Below are 24,239 nucleotides of genomic sequence, written 5' to 3'. Positions count from 1 at the left end.
GGTCCCCAGGGCCAATTCCCGGTCTCCAGGGCCACTTCTGGGTCTCTAGGGCCACATCTGGGTCTTTAGGGCCAAATCCGATTCTTTAGGGCTACATCCTGGTCTCCAGGCCTCATCCGAGCCTCCAGGGCTCCCTCCAGGGCCACATCTGTGTCCCAGGGCTCCACCCGAGTCTCCAGGGCCACATCCGGGTCTCTAGGGCCACATCTGTGTCTCCAGGGCTCCATTCGGGTCTTCAGGGCACATCCGGGTCTCTAGGGCCACATCCAGTTTCCAGGCGCATCCAGGTCTCCAAGGCTCCCTCCAGGGCCACATCTGTTTCTCAGGGCTCCACCTGGGTCTCCAGGGCCACATTCGGGTCTCCAGGGCCACATCCGGGTCCCCAGGGCCACATCTGTTTCCCCTGGACCACATCCGGGTTTCCAAGACCACATCTGGGACCCAGGGCTCCGTCAGGGTCTCCAGGGCCACATACGGGTCTCTAGGTCCACCTCCGGGTCTCCAGGACTCCTTCCAGGGCCCAACCTTGCCTCCAGGGCCACACCCGGGTCTCCAGGGCCATACCTAGATCCCCAAGGCCACATCCGTATCCCCAGGGCCACATCCGGGTATCCAGGGCGACATGCAGGTCTCCCAGGTTCATATCCAGGTGTCTAGGGCCACATCCAGGACTCCAGGGCCACATCCAGGTCCCCAGGGCCACATCTGGGTCTCCCAGGGACACATCCAGGTCCCCCAGGGCCACATCCAGGACTCCAGGGCCACATCCAGGTCCCCAGGGCCACATCTGGGTCTCCCAGGGACACATCCAGGTCCCCAGGGCCACATCCAGGTCTCCAAGGCTCCCTCCAGGGCCACATCTGTTTCTCAGGGCTCCACCTGGGTCTCCAGGGCCACATTCGGGTCTACAGGGCCACATCCGGGTCCCCAGGGCCACATCCAGGTCTCCAGGGACACATCCAGGTCTCCAGGGCCACATCCAGGTCTCCAAAGGGCACATCCAGGTCTCCAGGGCCACATCCAGGTCTCCAAGGGCCACATTCGGTCCCCAGAGTCACATCCATGTCCCTAGGGTACCATCCGGGTCTCCAGGGCCACACCCGGGTCTCCAGGGCCACTTCCGGCCCCAGGGCAATATCTGATTGTGTAGAGCCACATCAGGGATCCCAGGGTCACATCTGGGTGACTAGGGCCACATCTGGATCTCCAGGGCCGCATCCGGGTCTCTAGGGCACCATCCGGGTCTCCAGGACCACAGCCGGTTCTCTAGGGCTCCCTCCAGGTCCCCACCCATGTAACCAGGGCCACATCAGGGTCTCCAGGGCCACATCGGGGTCTCCAGGGCCCCACCCATGTCTCCAGGGCCACACCCGGATCTCCAGGGCCACATCCGGGTCTCTAGGGCTCCATCCGGGTCACCAGGAACACATCTGGGTCTCTAGGGCCACATCCGAGTCACCAAGGCTCCCTCCAGGGCCCCACCCGGGTCTCCAGGGCCACATCCGGGTCCCCAGGGCCACATCCGGGTCTTTAGGGATCCCTACAGGGCCACATCCGGAACCCCAGGGCCACATCCGGATGTCTAGTGTCACATCCGGATCCCCAGGGCTCCATGCAGGTTTCCAGGGCCACATCTCAATCCCAGGGCTCCACCTGGGTCTCCAGGGCCAAATCCGGGTCTCCAGGGCCACATCCGGGTCTTTAGGGATCCCTACAGGGCCACATCCGGGACCCCAGGGCCACATCCGGGTCTCTAGGGCCACATCCGGGTCTCCTAGGGCTCCACCCGTGTTTCTAGGGACACATCCGGATCCCCAGGTCCACATCTGCGTCCCCAGGGCCACACCTGAGTCTCCAGGGCCACACCCGGGTCTCCAGTGCCCCATCGGGTCCTCAGGGCCACATCCGGGTCTCCAGGGCCACATCCAGGTCCCCAGGGCTCCTTCCGGGTCTCCAGGGCCACATCCCCGTCTCTAGGGCCACATCTGGGTCCCCAAGGCTGCATCCGGGTCTCCAGGGCTCCATCTGGGTGTCCAGGGCCACATCCAGGTCTCCATGGCAATATCCGAGTCTCCAGGGACACATCAATGTCTTAGGGCCATATCTGGTGCTTCAGGGCCACGTCCTGGTCTCCAGGGCCACATCCGGGTCTTCAGGGCGCCATCCAGGGCCACTTCTGTGTCCCAGGGCTCCAACCGGTTCTCCAGGGGCACATTTGTGTCTCCAGGGCCACAACCGGGTCCCCAGGGCCACATCCGCGTCCTCAGGGCCCCACCTGGGTCTCCAGGGCCACATCGGGGTCTCCAGTGTCCCATCAGGTCCCCAGGGCCACATCCGGGTCCCCTGGCCACAACCGAGTCCCCAGGGCTCCACCCGGGTCTCTAGGGACACATCCGGGTACCCAGGGCTCCTTCTGGGTCTCCAGGGCCACATCCCCATCTCTAGGGCCACATCAGGATCTCCAGGGCCACATCCGGATCTCCAGGGCCACATCCGGGTCTCCACGGTCATATCAGGTCCCCAGGGCTCCATCCAGGTTTCCAGGGCCACATCCTGGTCCCCATGTAAAAATCCGGGTCTCCAGGGCCACATCTGAATCCCAGGGCTACACCTGGGTCTCCAGGGCCACATCTGGGTCTCCAGGACCGCATCTGGGTTTCCCAGGGCCACATCCGAGTCTCCAGGGCCACACCCGGCTCCCCAGGGCTCCACCTGGCTCTCCACAGCCACATCCAGGGAGTCTCCAGGGCTCCCTCCAGCGCTAAAACTGGGTCCCAGGGCTCCATCCAAATCTCTGGTCTCCATCCAGGTCTCTGGGCTCCATCCGGGTCTCTGGGCTCCATCCTGATCCCTAAGGCTCCATCCGGGTCCGCAGGGCCACATCCGGGTCTCCAGGGCCACATCTGGGTATCCCAGGGCCACAATCAGGTCTCCAGGGCCACATACGGGTGTCCAGGGCCACATTCGGGTCTCCAGGGCCACATCCGGTTCCCCAGGGCTCCATCCGGGCCTCCAGGCCACATCCGGGTCCCCCAGGCCCACATCGTGGTGTCTAGGGCAACCTCCGGGTCTCCATGACCACATCTGGGTCTCCAGGGCTCCCTCCCGGGCCACATCTGCGTCCCAGGGCTCCACCCGGGTCCAGGGCTACATCCGGGTCCCCAGAGCCACCTCCAGGTCTCCATGGCCACACCCGGGTCTCCAGGACCACACCAGCGTCCAGGGCCACATCCGGATCTCCAGGGCTCCCTCCAGGGCCATATCTGGGTCCCAGGGCTCCACCCAGGGTCTCTGGGCCACATCCGAGTCCCCATAGCCACTTTCCGGTTCTCCAGGGCCACTTCCGGGTCCCCAGGGCCACCTCTGGGTCTTCAGGACCACATCCAGTTCTCTGGGATACATCTGGGTCTCTGGGCTCCATCCGAGTCTCAGGCCTCCATCCGGGTCTCTGGGCCACATCCGGGTCCCTAAGGTTCCATCCAGTCCCTAAGGCTCCATTCGGGTCTCTGGGCTCCATCCGGGTCCCTAAGGCTCCATCTGAGTCTATGGGCTCCATTCGAGTCTCTGGGCTCCATCTGGGTCTCTGGGCTTCATCCGGGTCTCTGGGCTCCATCCTGATCCCTAAGGCTCCATCCGGGTCCCTAAGGCTCCAACCGGGTCCGTAAGGCTCTATCCGGGTCCCTAAGGCACCATCTGGGTCTCTGGGCTCCATCCCGATCCCTAAGGCTCCATCCGGGTCCCTAAGGCTCCAACCGGGTCCGTAAGGCTCTATCCGGGTCCCTAAGGCACCATCCGGATCTCTGGGCTCCATCCAAGTCTCTGGGCTCCATCCGGGTCCCTAAGGCTCCATCTGAGTCTATGGGCTCCATTCGAGTCTCTGGGCTCCATCCGGGTCTCTGGGCTTCATCCGGGTCTCTGGGCTCCATCCTGATCCCTAAGCCTCCATCCGGGTCCCCAAGGCTCCAACCGGGTCCGTAAGGCTCTATCCGGGTCCCTAAGGCACCATCCGGGTCTCTGGGCTCCATCCAAGTCTCTGGGCTCCATCCGGGTCCCTAAGGCTCCATCCAGTCCCTAAGGCTCCATTCGGGTCTCTGGGCTCCATCCTGGTCCCTGGGCTCCATCTGGGTCTCTGGGCTCCATCCGGGTCACTGGACTCTATCTGTGTCTCTGGGCTCCATTCGAGTCTCTGGGCTCCATCCGGGTCCCTAAGGTTCCATCTGGGTCCCTAAGGTTCCATCCGGGTCTCTGGGCTCCATCTGGGTCCCTGATGCTCCATCCGAGTCTCTGGGCTCCATCCGGGTCCCTAAGGCTACATCCGGGTCTCTAGGGCCATATCCGAGTCTCCAGGGCCACATCCATTATCTCCAGGGCTCCCTCCAGGGCCACATCTGGGTCCCAGGGCTCCACCCGGGTCTCCAGGGCCACATAGGGGTCTCCAGGGCCACATCCGGGTCTCCAGAACCACATCCGGGTCTCCAGGGCTCCCTCCAGGGCCACATTCGGGTTTCAAGGGCTCTATCCGGGTTTCTAGGGCTCCACCCCTGTCTCCAGGGCAACATTCGTGTCTCCACACCACATCCGGATCCTCAGGGCCACATTCAGGTGTCCAGGGCTACATTCGGGTCTCTAGGGCTACATCAGGATCTCTAGGGTCACATCTGGGTCTCCAGGCCCACATTGGGGTCTCCAGGGCTCCATCCGAGTCCAGGGCCACATCCAGGTCTCCAGGGCCACATCCGGGTCTCCAGGGCTCCCTCCAAGGCTACATCTGGGTCCCAGGGCTCCACCCGGGTCCCAAGGGCCACATATGGGTCCCCAGGGCCACCAACAGGTCTCCGGGCTACATCGGGTTCTCTGGGCTCCATCCGGGTCACTGGGCTCCATCCGGGTCTCTGGGCAACATCTGGGTGTCTGGGCTCTCTCCGAGTCTCTGGGTTCTCTCCAGGTCTCTGAGCTACATCCGTGTCCATAAGGCTCCATCCGAGTCTGGGCTCCAACCGAGTCTCTGGGCACCAGCAAGGTCCCTAGGATCCATCCGGGTTCCTAAGGCTCCATCCGGGTCCCTAAGGCTCCATTCGGGTCCCTAAGGCTCCATCCGAGTTTCTGGGCTCCATCCGGGTCTCTGGGCTCCATTAGGGTCTGTGGGATCCATCCGGGACCCTAAGACTCCATCCGGGTTTCTGGGCTCCATCCAGGTCCCTAAGGCTCCATCCAGGTCCCTAAGGCTCCATACGCGTCCCTAAGGCTCCATCCGGGTCTCTGGGCTCAATCCGGGTCGCTAAGGATCCATTCTGCTCTCTGTGCTCCACCCGGGTCTCCAGGGCCACATCCAGGTCACTGCGCTCCATCTGAGTCTCTGGGCTCCATCCAGGTCTCTGGGCCACATCGGGGTCGCTGGGCTCCATCCGGGTCTCTGGGCTCCATCCGGGTCTCTGGGCCACATCGGGCTCTCTGAGCTCCATTCGAGTCTCTGGGCCCTCTCCAGGTCTCTGAGCTACATCCGGGTCCCTAAGGCTCCATCCTCTTCTCTGGGCTCCATCCTAGTCTCAGGGCTCCATCCGAGTCTCTGGGCTCCATCCGGGCCCCTAAGGCTCCATCCTAGTCTCAGGGCTCCATCCGGGTCTCTGGTCTCCATCGGGGTCTCTGGGCTCCATTCGAATCTCTGGACTCCATCTGACTCTCTGGGCTCCATCCGGGTTCTTAAGGCTCCATCTTGTGTATAAGGCACCCTCCGAGTCTCTAGGATCAATCCAGGTCCCTAAGGCTCCATCGAGGTCTCTGGGCTCCACCAGGGTCTCCGGGCCACATCCGAGTCCCCATTGCCACAACCGGGTCCCCAGGGCCACCTCCAGGTCTCTGGATTCCATCGGGTTCTCTGGGCTCCATCCGAGTCTCTGGGCTGCATCCGGGTCTCTTGGCTCCTTCCGGGTACCTAAGGCTCCATCCGAGTTCCTAAGGCTCTATCTGGGTTCCTAAGGCTCCATCCGAGTCTACGGATTCCCTCCGGCTTGCACAGAGCGGGGCGGGGAGACTTCCACCTCCGCGAAGCCTCAGCGGCGGCGGCGACGCTCTACGTGTGGGCTGTACTGGCCTGAGTGACAGGTAGCCGACCCAATGGCTTCCCCGGTCTCAGACTCCGGACCGCTCAGACGTGGGGTGGGTGTGTGCTTCCTGTTTCGGAGGCGTCTGCTCGGGGCGGAAATGGTGTGGAAAGGAACCGTGTTTCAACCCAGCTGTCTTCTTTCTCTTCTTTGAAAAAAAGCTCTGAGGCCTAATTTTCCTGACCTAAATGATCATTTTTCGTCTGTCACCTGTGGGCCATCTTTCCTGATTTCACATTGTCCAGCCACCCTCTGCTTGGACAGGGTGGAGCGGGGAGACTACAACTCCCCAAAGCCTCAGCGGCAGGGCGCTCTGCGGCTGGGCTCGTCTGAGTGACAGGTTGGGCAGCCATTGGCTTCACGCGGTCTCAGACTCCGTTGCCAATCAGATGCTGAGTGGTTGTGTCGCCCTGTTTCTGCGGCTCGGGGCGGAAATGGTGTGGAAAGCAACCGCCTCGAGCCACGCCCCTCGCGGCTCCTGACTGGACGCGGGAAGTGACGTCTGCGCGCACCACGCGGCAGTCGTCCCGCCCATGTCCAGCTCGGACCGGACGGGGCAGCTTCGGGTCTGGGTCCCGCACGTCCCTGGCAGCCCCTGAGCGGGCGCGTACCCGCCTGTCCGTCCGCCAGAACCTCGCCCTGTAGCTTGGCCCTGCCTGCCCTTGTCTGGGAGGAGGAACGCGCAGTAGGAGCCCAGAACCTGTCTTCTGCCACGCTGCCTGCCCGCGCCCAGCACGGGCGGGACAGGCCGCACTGTTCCTCCTCATCCAGCAGAGCCAGTCAGGGCCGGACAGAGGGCGAGGTTCTGAACCTAGACCTGCGCCTCACTCGTCCAGGGAGGCCAGGCAGCCACCGGCGAGGAAGGAGGTGGCGTTCTGAGCGCGCACTGGAAAAAGTCATTAGCGGCAGTGCAGAGGGCGGGAGGAGGCGCCCTCCGGCAGCTTCCGGGTCGCGTTAGGGGCAGCAGGAGCGCTAAGGGGGTGGGGTGCTGGCGGGAGACTGACAGATTCCCGGTCCAGTCAGGGGCAGGCAGCACCGCCAAGGGGGTGGGGTGCTGGCGGGAGACTGACAGGATCCCGGTCCAGTCAGGGGCAGAAGGAGCGCCGAGGGGCTGGGGTTTAGGCGGGAGACTGACAGGTTCCCGGTCCAGTCAGGGGCAGGCAGGGGACCTAAGGGGGTGGGTTTCTGGCGGGAGACTGACAGGTTCCCGGTCCAGGCAGGGGCAGGCAGGGGAGCTAAGGGGGTGGGTTTCTGGCGGGAGACTGACAGGTTCCCGGTCCAGGCAGTGGCAGGCAGGGGAGATAATGGGGTGGGTTTCTGGCGGGAGACTGACAGGTTCCCCGTCCAGTCAGGGGCAGAAGGAGCGCCCAGGGGCTGGGGTTTAGGCGGGAGACTGACAGGATCCCAGTCCAATCAGGGGCAGGCAGTGGAGCTAAGAGGGTGGGTTTCTGGCGGGAGACTGACAGGTTCCCGGTCCAGGCAGGGGCAGGCAGGGGAGCTAGGGATGCGGGGTTCTGGTTGACGACGGGCAGCTTTTGGTCCGAGTCAGGAGCTGGCAGGGGAGCCAAGGAGGTGGGGTCCTGGCGGGAGACTGACAGGGTCCCGTCCAGTCTGGGGCAGGCAGGACCGCCAAGGGGGTGGGGTTCTGGCGGCAGAGTGACAGTTTCCCGGTCCAGTTGTGGGCCGGCATTGGTTTGGGCGCAGACTGACAGGTTCCTGGTCCTGTCATGGGCAGGCGAGGGAGCTCATGGTGTGGGGTTTGGGCCACAGACCGACAGTTTCCCTGTCCAGTCAGGGGCAGGCAGGGAACCAAGACGTGGGTTTCTGGCCGCAGACCAACAGGTTCCCATTCTCCTCGGGGGCAGGCAGGGGAGCTAAGCAGGTGCAGTTCTGGCGGCAGACTGACAGGTTCCTGTGCCAGTCAGGGGCGGGCAGGGGAGCCCAGGAGGTGGGGTTCTGGCGGGAGTCTGGCAGGTTCCGGGTGCCGTTAGGGGCGTCAGGAGAGCTAAGGGGCTGGGTTTTGATAGCAAACTGACAGATTTCTGGTTCAGTCAGTGGACCCGCGAGGGAGCGAAGGGTGTGGGGTTCTGGCTGCAGACTGACAGGTTCCCTGTCCAGTCAGGGGTACTCAGTGGAGCTTAAGGGGGTGGGATATGGTGGCAGACTGACAGGTTCCTGGTCGTGAATGGATAGGCAGGGGAGCTAAGGGGGTGGAGTTCTGAACAGACTGAGGTTTCCTGGTCCCATCAGGGGCAGGCAGGGGAGCTGAGGATGTGGGGTTCTGGCCACAGACTGACGAGTTCACAGTCCTCTCAGGGGCATGCTGGGGAACTAACAAGGTGGGGTTCTATGTGCTGACTGACAGGTGTCCGGTCCTGTCAGGGGCACTCAGTGGAGCCTAAGAGGGTGGGGGTTCTGGCTGCAGCCTGACAGTATGGACGGCCCAGTATGGACAGGCAGGGGAACTAAGGACCCTGGTTTCCTGCCGCAGCCTGACAGTTCCAAGTACCGTCAGGGGCATGTGGGGAGCTGGCGAGTGGGGGTTCTAGATGCTAGCTAACAGGTTCCTCATCCAGTCAGGGGCATTCAGTGGATCCTAAGGCAGTGGGTTTCTGGCTGCAGACCGAGAGGTTCCCCGTCCCATCAGGGGCAGGCAGGGGAGCTAAGGGGGTGGGGTCCTGGCGGCAGACTGACAGGTTCCCCGTCCAGTCGAGAGCAGGCAGTGGAGCCTCAGGGGGTGGGGTTCTGGGCGCAGAATGACGAGTTCACAGCCAATGGCTCCCCCCGTCTCAGACGCGGGGACCAATCAGACGCTGGGCGGGCGTGTGCTTCCTGTTTCAGCGGCTCGGGGCGGAAGTGGTGTTGAACCGCGATTCATTCCACACAGCTCTCTTCTCTCTTTTCTTTTAAAAAAAGCCCTTGATCTAATTCTCCTGACCGAAATTATCATTTTGCTTCTATCATCTGTGGGCCATATGTCCTGGTTTCACACCGTCCAGCCACAGTAGGCTTGGACAGGGAGGAGCGGGAAGACTACAACTCCCAAACGGCTCAGCGAGAGCGTCGCTTTGCGTCTGGGCTGGACTCGCCTGGGTGACACGTCGGGCAGCCAATGGCTTCCCCCTGTCTCAGACCCGGGGGCCAATCACAGGCCGGGTTGGTGTGTGCGTCCTGTTTCTGCGACTCCGGGCAGACATGGTCTTGAAAGGAACGACGTTTCAACACAGATCTCTCCCTTTCTTGGAAAAAAAAAGGCTCTATGATCTAATTTTCCTGACCTAAGTTATCATTTTTCTTTTATCATCTGTGGGCCATATTCCCTGGTTTCACATTGTCCAGCCACGTTAGGCTTGCACAGAGCGGGGCGGGGAGACTTCCACCTCCCCGAAGCCTCAGTGGCGGCGGCGGGGACGCTCTACGTGTGGGCTGTACTGGCCTGAGTGACAGGTAGCCGACCCAATGGCTTCCCCGGTCTCAGACTCCGGACCGCTCAGACGTGGGGTGGGTGTGTGCTTCCTGTTTCGGAGGCGTCTGCTCGGGGCGGAAATGGTGTGGAAAGGAACCGTGTTTCAACCCAGCTGTCTTCTTTCTCTTCTTTGAAAAAAAGCTCTGAGGCCTAATTTTCCTGACCTAAATGATCATTTTTCGTCTGTCACCTGTGGGCCATCTTTCCTGATTTCACATTGTCCAGCCACCCTATGCTTGGACAGGGTGGACCGGGGAGACTACAACTCCCCAAAGCCTCAGCGGCAGGGCGCTCTGCGGCTGGGCTCGTCTGAGTGACAGGTCGGGCAGCCATTGGCTTCACGCGGTCTCAGACTCCGTTGCCAATCAGATGCTGAGTGGTTGTGTCGCCCTGTTTCTGCGGCTCGGGGCGGAAATGGTGTGGAAAGCAACCGCCTCGAGCCACGCCCCTCGCGGCTCCTGACTGGACGCGGGAAGTGACGTCTGCGCGCACCACGCGGCAGTCGTCCCGCCCATGTCCAGCTCGGACCGGACCGGGCAGCTTCGGGTCTGGGTCCCGCACGTCCCTGGCAGCCCCTGAGCGGGCGCGTACCCGCCTGTCCGTCCGCCAGAACCTCGCCCTGTAGCTTGGCCCTGCCTGCCCTTGTCTGGGAGGAGGAACGCGCAGTAGGAGCCCAGAACCTGTCTTCTGCCACGCTGCCTGCCCGCGCCCAGCACGGGCGGGACAGGCCGCACTGTTCCTCCTCATCCAGCAGAGCCACTCAGGGCCGGGCAGAGGGCGAGGTTCTGAACCTAGACCTGCGCCTCACTCGTCCAGGGAGGCCAGGCAGCCACCGGCGAGGAAGGAGGTGGCGTTCTGAGCGCGCACTGGAAAAAGTCATTAGCGGCAGTGCAGAGGGCGGCAGGAGGCGCCCTCCGGCAGCTTCCTGGTCGCGTTAGGGGCAGCAGGAGCGCTAAGGGGGTGGGGTGCTGGCGGGAGACTGACAGATTCCCGGTCCAGTCAGGGGCAGAAGGAGCGCAAAGGGGGTGGGGTTTAGGCGGGAGACTGACAGGTTCCCCGTCCAGTCAGGGGCAGCAGGAGCGCCAAGGGGGTGGGGTGCTGGCGGGAGACTGACAGGATCCCGGTCCAGTCAGGGGCAGGCAGCACCGCCAAGGGGGTGGGGTTTAGGCGGGAGACTGACAGGTTCCCCGTCCAGTCTGGGGCAGGCAGGGGACCGCTAAAGGGGTGGGGTTTAGGCGGGAGACTGACAGGTTCCCGGTCCAGGCAGGGGCAGGCAGGGGACCGCTAAAGGGGTGGGGTTTAGGCGGGAGACTGACAGGTTCCCCGTCCAGTCAGGGGCAGAAGGAGCGCCGAGGGGGTGGGGTTTAGGCGGGAGACTGACAGGTTCCCCGTCCAGTCAGGGTCAGTCAGGGGAACGCTAAAGGGGTGGGGTGCTGGCGGGAGACTGACAGGTTCCCCGTCCAGTCAGGGGCAGAAGGAGCGCCGAGGGGGTGGGGTTTAGGCGGGAGACTGACAGGATCGCGGGCCAATCAGGGGCAGGCAGGGGAGCTAAGGGGTTGGGTTTCTGGCGGGAGACTGACAGGTTCCTGGTCCAGGCAGTGGCAGGCAGGGGAGCTAATGGGGTGCGTTTCTGGCGGGAGACTGACAGGTTCCCTGTCCAGTCAGGGGCAGAAGGAACGCTGAGGGGCTGGGGTTTAGGCGGGAGACTGACAGGATCCCGGTCCAATCAGGGGCAGGCAGTGGAGCCTAAAGGGGTGGGTTTCTGGCGGGAGACTGACAGGTTCCCGGTCCAGGCAGGGGCAGGCAGGGGAGCTAGGGATGCGGGGTTCTGGTTGACGACGGGCAGCTTTTGGTCCGAGTCAGGAGCTGGCAGGGGAGCCAAGGAGGTGGGGTCCTGGCGGGAGACTGACAGGGTCCCGTCCAGTCTGGGGCAGGCAGGACCGCCAAGGGGGTGGGGTACTGGCGGCAGAGTGACAGTTTCCCGGTCCAGTTGTGGGCCGGCAGGGGAGCTAAGGCCTTGGGGTTTGGGCGCAGACTGACAGGTTCCTGGTCCAGTCAGGGGCAGGAAGGGGAACCAAGGAGGTGGGGTTCTGGTGGGAGACTGACAGGTTGCGGGTCCATCAGGGACAGGCAGAGGAGCTGAGGTGGTGGGTTTCTGGTCGTACACTGAGAGCTTCCCGGTCCCGTCAGTGGCAGTCCGGGGAGCCAGTGAGCTGTGGTTTGAGCGGCAGACTGACAGGTTCCAGGTCCACTGGGGTAGGGAGGGGAGCTGAGGAGGTGGGGTTCTGGCTGCAGACTTGGAGGTTCCGGGTCCCATCGGGGCAGGCAGAGGAGACGAGGTGGGGTCCAGGCTGCAGAAAGAAAGATTCCTCGTCCAGCAGGGGCAGGCAGAGCAGATAAGGAGGTGGGGTTCTGGCCACAGACTGACAGGTTCCCGTTCGTCGAGTCAGGGGCACTCGGGTGAGCCAAGAAACTGTGGACGTTTACTTCTTCCTGAGAGGATGCGGTCTGAGAGGAGGAGCGTGGTGGGGGCAAGAGGTGCGGAGTCACCGCACGGACGCCGGGAGGCGGGTGAGAGCAGTCCTGAGGCGGGCAGCCAGCAGACTGACTCGTTTATTTCAGTTGCTACAGCTGCTTCTATGGCCAAGACAGCCCATCCAGTCAAGGGGCGGTCTAGGCCCTGACCAATCGCAGCCTGTGGCCAGGCGGTTTCCAAAGCCATCCAATCACAGCCTGTGGCCAGGCAGGCTCTTGGTGCCAGGCAGGTTCTGAAACCATCCAGTCACGGCCTGCCATCAGTCAGGCTCTGTTGTCATGTGGTTTCTGAAAGCATCCAATCACGGCCGGCTGGCTGTCAGTCAGGCTCTGTTGTCATGTGGTTTCCTCTGTTGCCATGTGGTTTCAGAAGCCATCCAATCACGGCCTGGTGCCAGGCAATTTCTGTGGTCAGCGGCCATCTTGGCATGACCTTTTCTCCTCGGCGGCCATCTTGGCATGACCTTTTTCCCTCAGTGGCTATCTCGACATGACCTCTTCACCTTAACGACCTTTTCACCTTACCCCTTGCCATAGTGCACAGGGAACCTGTCAGCCTGCGACCAGACACTCCCCCTTAGCTCTCATGCCTGGACATTTTGGTCCAGGATCCTTTCCGTCTGTGGCCAAACCTGGGAACCTTTCCATCTGTGGCAGGAATCTCACGTCCTTGGCTCACCTGCCTGCCCCTGAGGGGACCCAGGAACCTGTCGGTCAGCAGCCAGAGCCCACCCCCTTAGTCTCCACTGAGTGGCCCTGACGGGACCGGGAACCTGTCGGCCTGCTGACAGAACCCCACGTCATTGGCTCTGCTGACTGCCCCTGACAGGATGGGAACCTGTCAGTGTGTGACCAGAAACCAACCGCTTTAGCTCCTCTGCCTGCCCCTGATGGAGGTGGAATCCGTCACTCTGCGGCCAGAACCCCACATGCTTGGTTCCACTGACTTCCCCCTAATGGACCCAGAACCTCTCAGCCTCTGGCCAGACCCCACCTCCTTGGCTCCCCTTCCTGCCCCTGATGGGACCGGGAATCTGTCAGTCTGCCGCCAAAACCCCACCCCTTAGCTCCCCTGCCTGGCCGTTCTGGACTGGGAACCTGTCAGTCTGCGACCAGAACCCCACCTCCATGGCTTCCCTGACTGCCACTGACAGAACTGAAACCCTGTCAGCCTGTGTCCAGAACCCCGCCTCCTTAGCTCCCCTGCCTTTCCCTGATGGGACCAGGAACCTCTCAGTCTCTGAGCAGAACCCCACTCCATCTGCTCCCCTTCCTGGACATCCTGCACCGGGACCTGTCCGTCTGACTCCAGAACCCAAACTCCTTAGGCTCCCCTGCCTGCCCCTAACAGCACTGGGTCATGTCAGTCTGCGACCAGAGGCTCACCTGTCTGCCCCTGACTCGACGTGGAACCTGTCAGTCTGCGGCAGGAATCCCACGTCCTTAGCTCCCCTGCCTGCCCTGAACAGAACTGGGAACCTGTCAGTCTGTGGGCAGAACCCCACCTCCTTAGGCTCCCCTGCCTGCCCCTGACTGGACCAGGAACCTGTCAGTCTGCAGCCAAAGCCCCACCCAGCTTGGCTCCACTGAGTGCTCTTGACAGGACCGGGAACCTGTCAGTCTGTGGCCAGAACCCCACGTCCTTAGCTGCCCGCCTGCCTTTGATAGACCTGGAACCTGTAGTCTGCAGAAAGAACCTCAGCACCGTGCCTCCCTGTCCTACTCCACACGGACATGGAACCTGAAAGTCTGCCGCCAGAACCCCACATCCTTAGCTCCTTTGGCTGCCCCTGATGGGACCAGGAGCCTGTCAGTCTGCATGCAGACTTCATGTCCTTAGCTCCCCTTATTGCCCCTGACTGGACCAGGAACCTGTCAGTGTGCAGCCAAACCCCACATCCTTAGCTCCACTGCCTACCCCTGTTGGAAATGGAACCCGTGAGTCTGTGGCCAGAACCCCACCCACCTTAGCTCCCCTGCCTGCCCTTGACAGGACTGGGAACCTGTCAGTTGCGGCCAGAACCCCATGTCCCTAGCTGCCCTGCCTGCCCCTGACTGGACCGGGAACCTGTCAGTGTGCAGCCAGAACCCCACATCCTTAGCTCCACTGCCTGCCTCTGTTGGACCCAGTACCTGTAAGTCTGCGGCTAGAACCCCAGCTCCTGGGCTCATTTCCCGCCCCAGATGGACCCGGAATGTGTCAGTCTGCCACTAGAACCCTAACTTCTTTGCTCCCCTGACTTGCCCCTAACTGGAGCAGGAACCTGTCAGTCTGCAGCCAGAACCCCACCCTCTAGTCTCTGCTGAGTGCTCCTGACAGGACCGGGCACCAGTCAGTCTGTGGCCAAAACTCCACCCCCTTAGCTCCCTTGCCTGACCATACCGGACCAGGAATCTGTCAGTCTGTGGCCAGAACCACACGTAGCTAACTCCCCTTCCTGGCGTCACTGGACCAAAACGTGTCACTCTGAGGCCAGAACCACCCTCCTTGGCTCCCCTGACTGCCACTGATGGGACCGGGAACCCGTCAGTCTGCAGCCAGAACCCCAACCCTTGAGGCTCCAGTGAGTCCCCCTGATGGGACTGGGATCCTTTCAGTCTGCGGACAGAACTGCACCCCTTAGCTCCCAGGCCTGCCCCTGACTAGACCAGGAACCTGTCAGTCTGTGGCCAGAACCCCACCTTCATTGGCTCCTCTGACTGTCCCTGACTGGACCGAGAACCTGTCAGTCTGTGGCCAGAACTCCACCCCTTAGCTCCCCTGCCTGCCCCTGACTGGACCTGGAATCTGTCAGTCAGTCTGCGGAAGGAACCCCATGTCCTTAGCTCCCTGCCTACTCCTGATGGGACCAGAGACCTGTCGTCATTCTGTGGCCAGAACCCCACCTCCGTAGGCTACGCTGCCCGCCCCTGACTGGACCAGGAACTTGTGAGTCTGCAGCCAGAACCCCACCCCATCAGCACCCCTACCTACCCTTGATGGACCCGCAACTGTCACCTGTGGCCAGAACCCCACCTCCTTAGGCTCCCCTGCCTACCTGTGATGGGACTCGGAACCTGTCAGTCTCGACCAGAGCCTAACCTGCGTGGCTCCCCTGACTTTCCCTGAGGGGGCCAGGAACCTGTCACTCTGTAACCAGAACCCCACCTCATTGGGCTCCCCTGACAGCAACGGGAACCTGTCAGCCTGTGGCCAGATCCCCATGTCCTCAGCTCCCCTGCCTGCCCCTGATAGACCTGAACCTGTCAGTCTGTGGCCAGAACCAACCTCCTTGGCTCCCCTGACTGCCCGTGATGGGACCAGGAACCTGTCATGCTGCTGCCAGAACCTTAGCCAGAACGCCTTAGTTTCCCTGCCTGGCTATTTGGACCGGGAACCTGTCCATGTGCGGCCAGAACCCCACATGCTTAGCTCCCCGGCTTGTCCCTGACTAGACAGGGAACTTGTATGTCTGTGGCAGGAACACCATCCTCTTACACTACCCTGCCTGCCCCTGACTGGAACCAGAGCCTGTCATTCTGTGGCCACCTCCTTGGCTCCCCTGACTGCCTCTTTCTGGCCTGACAGTCTAGGACTACAACCCCACCTCTTGGCTCCCCTGACTGCCTCTTTCTGGCCTGAGAACCTGACAGTCGAGGACTACAACCCCACCTCTTGGATCCCCTGCCGGCCCTTGATGGAACTGGGAACCTGTCAGTCTGGGGCCAGAACCCCACCTCCTTGTCTCCCCTGCCTGCCGCTGATGGGACTGGTAGCTTGCCAGTCTAGGGCCAGAAACGCCGTCTTTGGCTCCCCTGCCTGCCCCTGACAGGACCGGGAACCTGTCAGTCTGCGGCAGGAACCCCAAGTCCTTAGCTCTCCTGCCTGCCCCTGACTGACCCAGAACCTGTCACTCTGCGACAGTTCCTGATCCAGTCAGGGGCACTCAGTGGATCCTAAGGGAGTGGTTTCTCTGCCATATCTGAATGTGAAAGTCCAGCTGGGTGCAGAAACTAGGGAAGAACAGACAGTGCACACATCTGGTCATATGGCAAGTGTGTGACATTCAAGATGGTTTACAAAGTGGCCCACAACAGGTGATCTCTCCCTACCTCTTCATGTAGCGTGCCTTCAGACACTAACCCCTGGCTCACAACTTGAAGTCTATAAAGGACGGAGACCCTCAGCTATCACTGAGTGGCTCAGAGGACACTGCATGGCTTGTGCTCAATCACTTGTGTCCCTGTTCAAAGCATAGTTTATGAAAATAATCATACAGGCCAGCGCCGCGGCTCACCAGGCTAATCCTCTGCCTGCGGCGCCGGCACACCGGGTTTTAGTCCCAGTCAGGGCGCCGGATTCTGTCCCGGTTGCCCCTCTTCCAGGCCAGCTCTCTGCTGTGACCAGGGAGTGCAGTGGAGGATGGCCCAAGTGCTTGGGCCCTGCACCCCATGGGAGACCAGGAAAAGCACCTGGCTCCTGCCATCGGATCAGCGCGGTGCGCCGGCCGCGGCGGCCATTGGAGGGTGAACCAACGGCAAAGGAAGACCTTTCTCTCCATCTCTCTGTCTCTCACTGTCCACTCCTGCCTGTCAAAAAAAAAAAAAAAAAGAGCCTATCAGCAAAAACCAAGACTCGTTCAAGGTGGTGAAGACCGCGCGTACGTTTCCGGAGTCTTATTTCAAGTTTTAATTCTTCTGCCAACACACTCATGGTAATCCCAGGCTAGTTGCTCTCGTTTCTGAATCGACGTGTCACCCACTGCGCCTCCCTCGTCTGGGCACTTCATCACTCACTCACTGAAGTTGCTGTTCAGAGTGTCCGCTGTGTCCTGTTCTCTCCTGCTCTAAAGTCACTGAGGAGACAGTACTGACGACGAAGCTGCAAACCCTTTCAAGAAGCAAACGTGTCTATACACGACCATGTTTTCAAGGCATTTCCGATGGATCTGACTGCCTGTCAAAAAAAAAATTAAAAAAAATAACTGAGATATTGGGGGTCTTGGTATTAGGAGATGAGCAAACTTTGTAGTTATGAATCTACCTTGTCCAAAGTGCTCTACACGCCATGTTGATGACCCTCCTCTCCCTGAGAGAAGAGCCAGCCTGAGCCGTGGAGTGAGTGGAGCAGAAAACCGGATTAAAGGATTACAGAACGCAGAAACCGGTCAAGTCGGTTTTTCCCATCGAGAGACAGAAACTAGAGTGACCTCCCTGGAGCTCTCAAGGTCATGTCTGGGTGCCTGCGCACGAAAAAAGCTAAAAAAAAAAATCCAGGTTCTGGAACATTCTAGGACGTTCTAGAATGTTCCGGGATCCCTAGAATTTTTCCGAGGTGTTCTAGAATGTACCAGAACATCAGCAAGTGAGTCTGGGGGGATTCTGGGATACAGGTCTGAGTAGAAGTTTCCCGGCTGGGTGTGACGGGTGTCCTGGTGCCGGCCTGGCCCTGCGGACATTGACGTGACATCCCGCGCCCATCGGGGCTGCGGAAACTTCCAGCACGTCGGCAGAGGGTCTCAGACCCCCCAGGACGCTCGCTGGGTTCTCTGGAACATACTGGAACATTCTACAACATTCCAAGACCCCAAAGACACTCTCCAAGCGGTCCAGGGCTTCCTACGAACATTCTAGAAAATTCTACGTCATCCGCCAGTATTCCGGAACACTCCAAGACCAGGCGCTCTAGAATACTCTAAGGCCCCGAGGATGTGCGCCGGGCTCTCTGGACGTGTTCTAGAACATTCTGGAACATTCCACAGAATTCCTCGGGATTCCAAGGACATTCCCTGGGCATTCTAGAACATTCTGGAATCCTGGAAACACCCACCAGGGGTTCTGGAAAATTCCAAGGCCCAAGAACGCACGACAGACTCTCCCAGAATTCCCTGGGAGCACTGACCGTTCCAGTGTCCACCAGGATGTTTGCACAACCTTCGGCCCCGCCAACTCCTCCCCCAGCCCTGGCAATAAATAGACGCCGGGTCCCCGCCGGCTCAGACGACGACGAAGACGATGGTGATGAAGATGACGGTGATGAAGGCTCTCCTCCTCGCCCTCACGGTGGGCGTGGCCTGTGCAGACATCGACCCCGCCCAGGTATCATAAATTTGCATCATTAGTTCCAAGTATTAATTCTCGTCATGAATTCATATCATTACTTCGCATCACTAATTCGCATCACTACTTCGCGTTGTTTCTTCAGCCGTATCATTAATTCACGTCATTTCTTCACCTCCCCAGCTCTCCGGGCCCTGGCGCACCTCCGCCATGGCCTCCGACAACCTGGAAATGATCCTGAAGGATGGGCCACTCCAGATGCTGTTCCGCGAGATGGAGTGCAACGAGGAATGCAACGCCCTGAACGTCTTCTTCTACGTGAAGTGAGGGGCGGGGCCAGGGGAGACAAGCCGAGGCCAGAGACAGAGAGCCAGGGGGGAGCAATCGAGCCCAGAGAGCGGGGAAGACAGGCGCCGCCAAGCCCAATCGATCCCAGAGAGAGAGAGAGAGAGCAGGCCAGGGCGACCAGCCGAGCCCAGAGAGAGAGCAGACAGGAGTAGTTGAGCCCAGAGTCAGAGAGCATGTGGGCTAGAGGGGAGTAATGGAGCTGAGAAAGAGCAGACAGGAGTAGTTGAGCCCAGAGTCAAAGAGCAAGCCAGGGGGGACCAGCCGAGCCCAGGGAGAGTGAGCAGACAGGGGTAGTTGAGCCCAGAGTCAGAGAGCATGTGGGCTAGAGGGGAGTAATGGAGCTGAGAGTGAGCAGACAGGACCAGCCGATCCCAGAGTCAAAGAGCAGGCCATGGTGGACCAGCCGAGCCCAGAGAGAGAAAGAGTAGACAGGAGCAGTTGAGCCCAGAGTCAGAGAACAGGTGGGCTAGAGGGGAGTAATGGAGCTGAGAGAGAGCAGACAGGACCAGCCGATCCCAGAGTCAAACAGCAGGCCATGGTGGACCAGGCGAGCCCAGAGGGAGAGCAGACAGGAGCAGTTGAGCCCACAGCGAGCGGCCATGTTCCCGGTCTCTCCTTCAGGAAGAACAAGGTATGCACCCCGCACACGGTTGTGGCCCAGAAGAACGCAGATGGCATCTACACCACTGACTGTGAGTACAGAGCATTTCGGAAAGTTCCAGACAATTCCAGATGACCCCAGGGAATGTCCGGTGTGTTCCAGAATGTTCGAGAATGTTCCCAGAAATGTTCCAGGATGCTGCAAATGTCCCAGGATGCTCCAGTTCCTCAATGTTCTAGAATGTTCCAGAATGCGCTAGAATGTCCCAGCATGCCCCGGCACATCCGAACACCCACCTCTCTCCCTACAGTCGAAGGCCAGACCTCCTTCCAGTTCCGCGAATTGGATCCCGTTAGGCAAATCATCTTCATCAATAACATGGGGTCCAAAGGCAAGACCAGCCGCCTCAGCTTCCTTGTGGGTGAGCCCCCCTCACACACACATGTACACTGCCGGTGCCCGCTAGGGATACGCACCACCACCCGAGAGTCTGAGCCCGACTGTATACGGGGAAAGGGGGGCTGCATGGCCAGGCATATACAGTCGGTGCCCACTGGATAAAGCGAGTGTATACAGTCAGTGCCCACTAGACATGGTGGGCATATACAGTCGGTGCCCACTAACGCTAGCATATACAGTTGGCGCTCGCTAGATGGGGTGAGTGTATACAGTCACTAAAGCGAGTGTATGCAGTAGGCTCACACTAAAGCGAGCGTACTCAGTCGGCGCCCACTCGTGCCACAGTCAAATTGGGAATCATAAACGACGACCCGCCAGAGGACTACGCGAGGCTCACGGAGCAGAATGGGATCCCGCGGAAGTACATCCGGCGTGTGGCCGACACAGGTGAGGCTTCGGCGGCTTCCGGGCTGACTCGGCGCTGACTCGGCACTGACTCGGCTTTCCTCTCTCCAACAGACACCTGTCCACCCTGAGGACGCCTCCCTTGGAGAAGGTGCCAGAACGTTCTAGACCATTCCAGAACCGCCCCTCCTGCACAATGATTCCTCCCCTGATCGCCTCACCATCTCCTCCCACCTGCGAACGCGCTAGTATGCTCCGGAACATTCTAGAGCATTCTGGATTGATCCAAGATGGTCTGGATTGTTCCAGAATTTCTAGAAAGCTTCGGAACATTCTAGAATCGGCCGTCCCCGGCTTTCTCTGCTTCCTGTTCATGGAATAAACTCATCCCAGGCACAGTCCCAGTCGTTTATTTTAAACGATTTTTATTGTTCCGTCAAAAGACAGAGCGAGCTGGTGGAGGAACCCAGGGGCTACCTCCGGGTCTCCCTGCACTGTCAGTCACCGTTCACTGACAAGGGGGTGGGCTCTGTCATCTGGTGGCTGTCAATCAGCCCTGAGTGACACTGGGGGGGTTCTCCCCGACTCCACTGGCAGCCAGTCACACTCCACCAGGATCCCAGGGCCACATCCGGGTCCCCATGGCCACATCCGGGTCTCCAGGGCAATATCCGGCTCCCCAGGGCTCCACTCATGTCCGCAGTGACACATCCAGGTCCCCAGGGGCACATCCTGGTCCCCAGGGCCACATCCGGGTCTAAGTGCTCCATCCGGGTCTCTGGGCTCCATCTGGGTCCCTAGGGCTCCATCCGGGTCTCTGGGCTCCATCCGGGACTCCTGGCTCCATCCGAGTCTCTGGGCTCCATACAGGTCTCTGGGCTCCATCGGGGTCTCTGGGCTCCATCTGTATCTCTGGGCTCCATCTGGGTCCCTAAGGAAACATCCTGGTCCCTAAGGCTCCATCCGGGTCTCTGTGCTCCTTCAGGGTCACTAAGGCTACATCCGGGTCCTTAAGGTTCCTTCCGAGTCCTTAAGGCTCCATCCAGGTCTCTGGGCTCCATCCAGGTCTCTGGACCACACCCGGGTCTCTGAGCTCCATCCGGGTTTCGGGGCTCCAACCGTGTCCCTAAGGCTGCATCCAGTCTCTGGGCTCCATCCGAGTCTCTGGGCTCCACCCCGATCTCCAGGGCCACATCCAGGTCCCCAGGGCTCCATCCGGGTCTCCAGGGCCACACCAGGGTCTCCAGGGCCACATCCGGATCTCCAGGGCTCCCTCCAGGGCCATATCTGGGTCCCAGGGCTCCACCCAGGGTCTCTGGGCTCTCTCCAGGTCTCTGAGCTACATCCGGGTCCCTGAGGCTCCATCCTGGTCTCTGGGCTCCATCCTGGTCTCGGGGCTCTGCCCGAGTCTCTGGGCTCCATCTGGGTCCCTAAGGCTCCATCCGCATCCCTAAGGCTCCATGCGGGTCTCTGGGCTCCATCCAGGTCTTAAGGCTCCATCTGAGTCTCTGGGCTCCATTAGAGTCTCTGGGCTCCATCTGGGTCTTTGGGCTCCATCCAGGTCCCTAAGGATCGATCCGGGACTCCTGGCTCCATCCGAGTCTCTGGGCTCCATCCAGGTCTCTGGGCTCCATCCAGGTCTCTGGGCTCCATCCATATCTCTGGGCTCCATCTGGGTCCCTAAGGATCCATCCGGGACTCCTGGCTCCATCCGAGTCTCTGGGCTCCATCCAATTCCCTAAGACTCCATCCAAGTCCCTAAGGATCCATCCGGGTCTCTGGGCTCCATCCAGGTCCTTAAGGCTCCATCCAAGTCTCTGGGCTCCATCCGGGTTCCTAAGGCTCCCTCCGGGTCCCTAAGGCTCCATCCAGTTCCCTAAGGCTCTTCCGAGACTCTGGGCTCCATCTGGGTCCATAAGGCTCCATCCGGGTCCATAAGGCTCCATCCGGGTCTTTGGGCTCAATGCGAGTCTCTGGGCTCCATCCGGGTCTCTGGGCTCCATCCATATCTCTGAGCTCCATCTGGGTCCCTAGGGCTCCATCCTGGTCTCTGGGCTCCATCCGGGTCTCTGGGCTCCATCCGGGTCCCTAAGGCTCCATCCGGATCTCTGGGCTCCATCTGGGTCTCTGGGCTCCACCTGGGTCTCTGGGCTCCATCTGGGTTCCTATGGCTCCATCCGGATCTCTGGGCTCCATCTGGGTCCCTAAGACTCCATCGGGGTCCCTAAGGCTCCATCCGGGTCTCTGGGCTCCATCCGGGTCTCCAGGGCCACATCGGGTCTCCCAGGGCTCCACATACGGGACCCAGGGCCACATCCGGTTCCCCAAGGGACATATCGGGGTCCCCAGGGCCACATCCAGGTGTCTCAGGCCATTACCGGTTCTCCAGGGCCACATCCGGGTCTAGGGCCACATCCAGGTCTCCAGGGCTCCATCCAGGTCTCCAGGAACATCTGGGTCTCCAGGGCCACATCAGCATGATCAGGGCCACATCCGGGTCTCTAGGGCTCTCTCCAGGGCCACATCCAGGTCTCCATCACTACATCCGGCTCTCTATGGCGCCATCCAGGTCTCCGGGGTCACATCCGGATCTCCAGGGCCACATACGGGCTCCCAGGGCCACATCCGGGTCCTTAGAGTCACATGGGGGTCTCCAGGGCCACACCCGGGTCTCTAGGGCCACATCTGGGTCTCCCAGGGCTCCATCCGGGTCCCCCAGGTCCACATCCGGGTTGCCAAGGCCACATCGGGGTCTCCCAGGGCTCCATCCAGGTCCACATCAGGTCCCCAGGGCCACATCCGGTTCTCCCGGGGCCACATTCGGGTCCCCACGTCCACACCCGGGTCCCAGGGCCACATCCAGGTCCCTAGGGCCATATCCGGGTCTCCAGGGCTCCATCCAGGTCTCTAAGGCTTTATCCAAGTCTCTGGGTTCCATCAGAGTCTCTGGGCTCCATCCATATCTCTGAGCTCCATCCAGGTTCCTAAGACTCCATCCGGGTCTCTGGGCTCCATCCGAGCCCCTAATGCTCTATCTCACTCTCTGGGCTCCATCCAAGTCTCTGGGCTCCATCCGGATTCCTAAGGCTCCATCAGGTCTCTGAGCTCCATCTGGGTCCCTAAGGCTCCATCCGGATATCTGGGCTCCATCAGGTCTCTGGGCTCTATCAGGTCACTGGGCTCCATCCGGGTTCCTAAGGCTCCATCCAAGTCTCTGGGCTCCATCCAGGTCCCTAAGACTCCATCAAGGTCCCTAAGGCTCCATCCGGGTCTCTGGGCTCCATCCGTGTCTCCGTGCTCCATCCGGGTCCCTAATGCTCCATCGGGGTCCCTAAGGCTCCATCCGGGTCTCTGGGTTCCATCCGAGTCCCTAAGATTCCATCCGGGTCCCTAAGGCTCCATCCAGTCCCTAAGCCTCCATCCGGGTCTCTGGGCTCCATCCGGGTCTCTGGGCTCCATCCAAGTCTCTGGGCTCCATCCGAGCCGTAAGGCTCTATCTCACTCTCTGGACACCATCCGAGTCTCTGGACTCCATAGGTATCTCGGCTCCATCCGGGTCTCTGGGCTCCATCCAAGTCTCTGGGCTCCATCTGGATCTCTGGGCTCCATCCAGGTTCCTAAGGCTCCATCCGGGTCTCTGGGCTCCATCCGGGTCTCTGGGCTCCATCCAGGTCTCTGGGCTCCATCCAAGTCTCTGGGCTCCATCCAGGTTCCTAAGGCTCCATCCAAGACTCTGGGCTCCATCTGGATCTCTGGGCTCCATCCAGGTTCCTAAGGCTCCATCCAGGTCTCTGGGCTCCATCCGAGTCTCTGGGCTCCATCCGGGTCCCTAAGGCTCCATCCGGGTCTCTGGGCTCCATCCGGGTCTCTGGGCTCCATCCGGGTCTCTGGGCTCCATCCAGGTCTCTGGGCTCCATCAGGGTCCCTAAGGCTCCATCCGGGTCTCTGGGCTCCATCCTGGTCTCTGGGCTCCTTCTGGGTCCCTAATGCTCCATCGGGGTCCCTAAGGCTCCATCCGAGTCTCTGGGTTCCATCCGAGTCCCTAAGATTCCTTCCGGGTCCCTAAGGCTCCATCCAGTCCCTAAGCCTCCATCCGGGTCTCTGGGCTCCATCCGGGTCTCTGGGCTCCATCCGAGCCATAAGGCTCTATCTCACTCTCTGGACACCATTCGAGTCTCTGGGCTCCATCCATATCTCTGGGCTCCATCTGGGTCTGTGGGCTCCATCCGAGCCATAAGGCTCTATCTCACTCTCTGGGCTCCATCATGTCTCTAGGCACCATCCGGGTCTCTGGGCTCCATCCAAGTCTCTGGGCTCCATCTGGATCTCTGGGCTCTATCCAGGT

General features: G+C 60.8%; 1 long non-coding RNA gene across 1 annotated transcript; it reads left to right on the top strand.

The window, feature by feature from the left end:
- The first annotated feature begins 18,732 nt into the window (after positions 1-18,732).
- LOC149119143 (uncharacterized) lies at positions 18,733-20,292 on the top strand. The gene is made up of 2 exons (XR_016228625.1): positions 18,733-19,511; positions 19,835-20,292. It is a non-coding gene; the product is annotated as an uncharacterized LOC149119143 (long non-coding RNA).
- The last annotated feature ends 3,947 nt before the right edge of the window (positions 20,293-24,239 follow it).

Source organism: Oryctolagus cuniculus, chromosome Y (genome assembly GCF_051225735.1).
Source record: "Oryctolagus cuniculus isolate XC-2025 breed Fujian yellow rabbit chromosome Y, ASM5122573v1, whole genome shotgun sequence".
Lineage (NCBI taxonomy): Eukaryota > Metazoa > Chordata > Mammalia > Lagomorpha > Leporidae > Oryctolagus > Oryctolagus cuniculus.
This window is presented reverse-complemented; position numbering and strand designations above follow the sequence as displayed.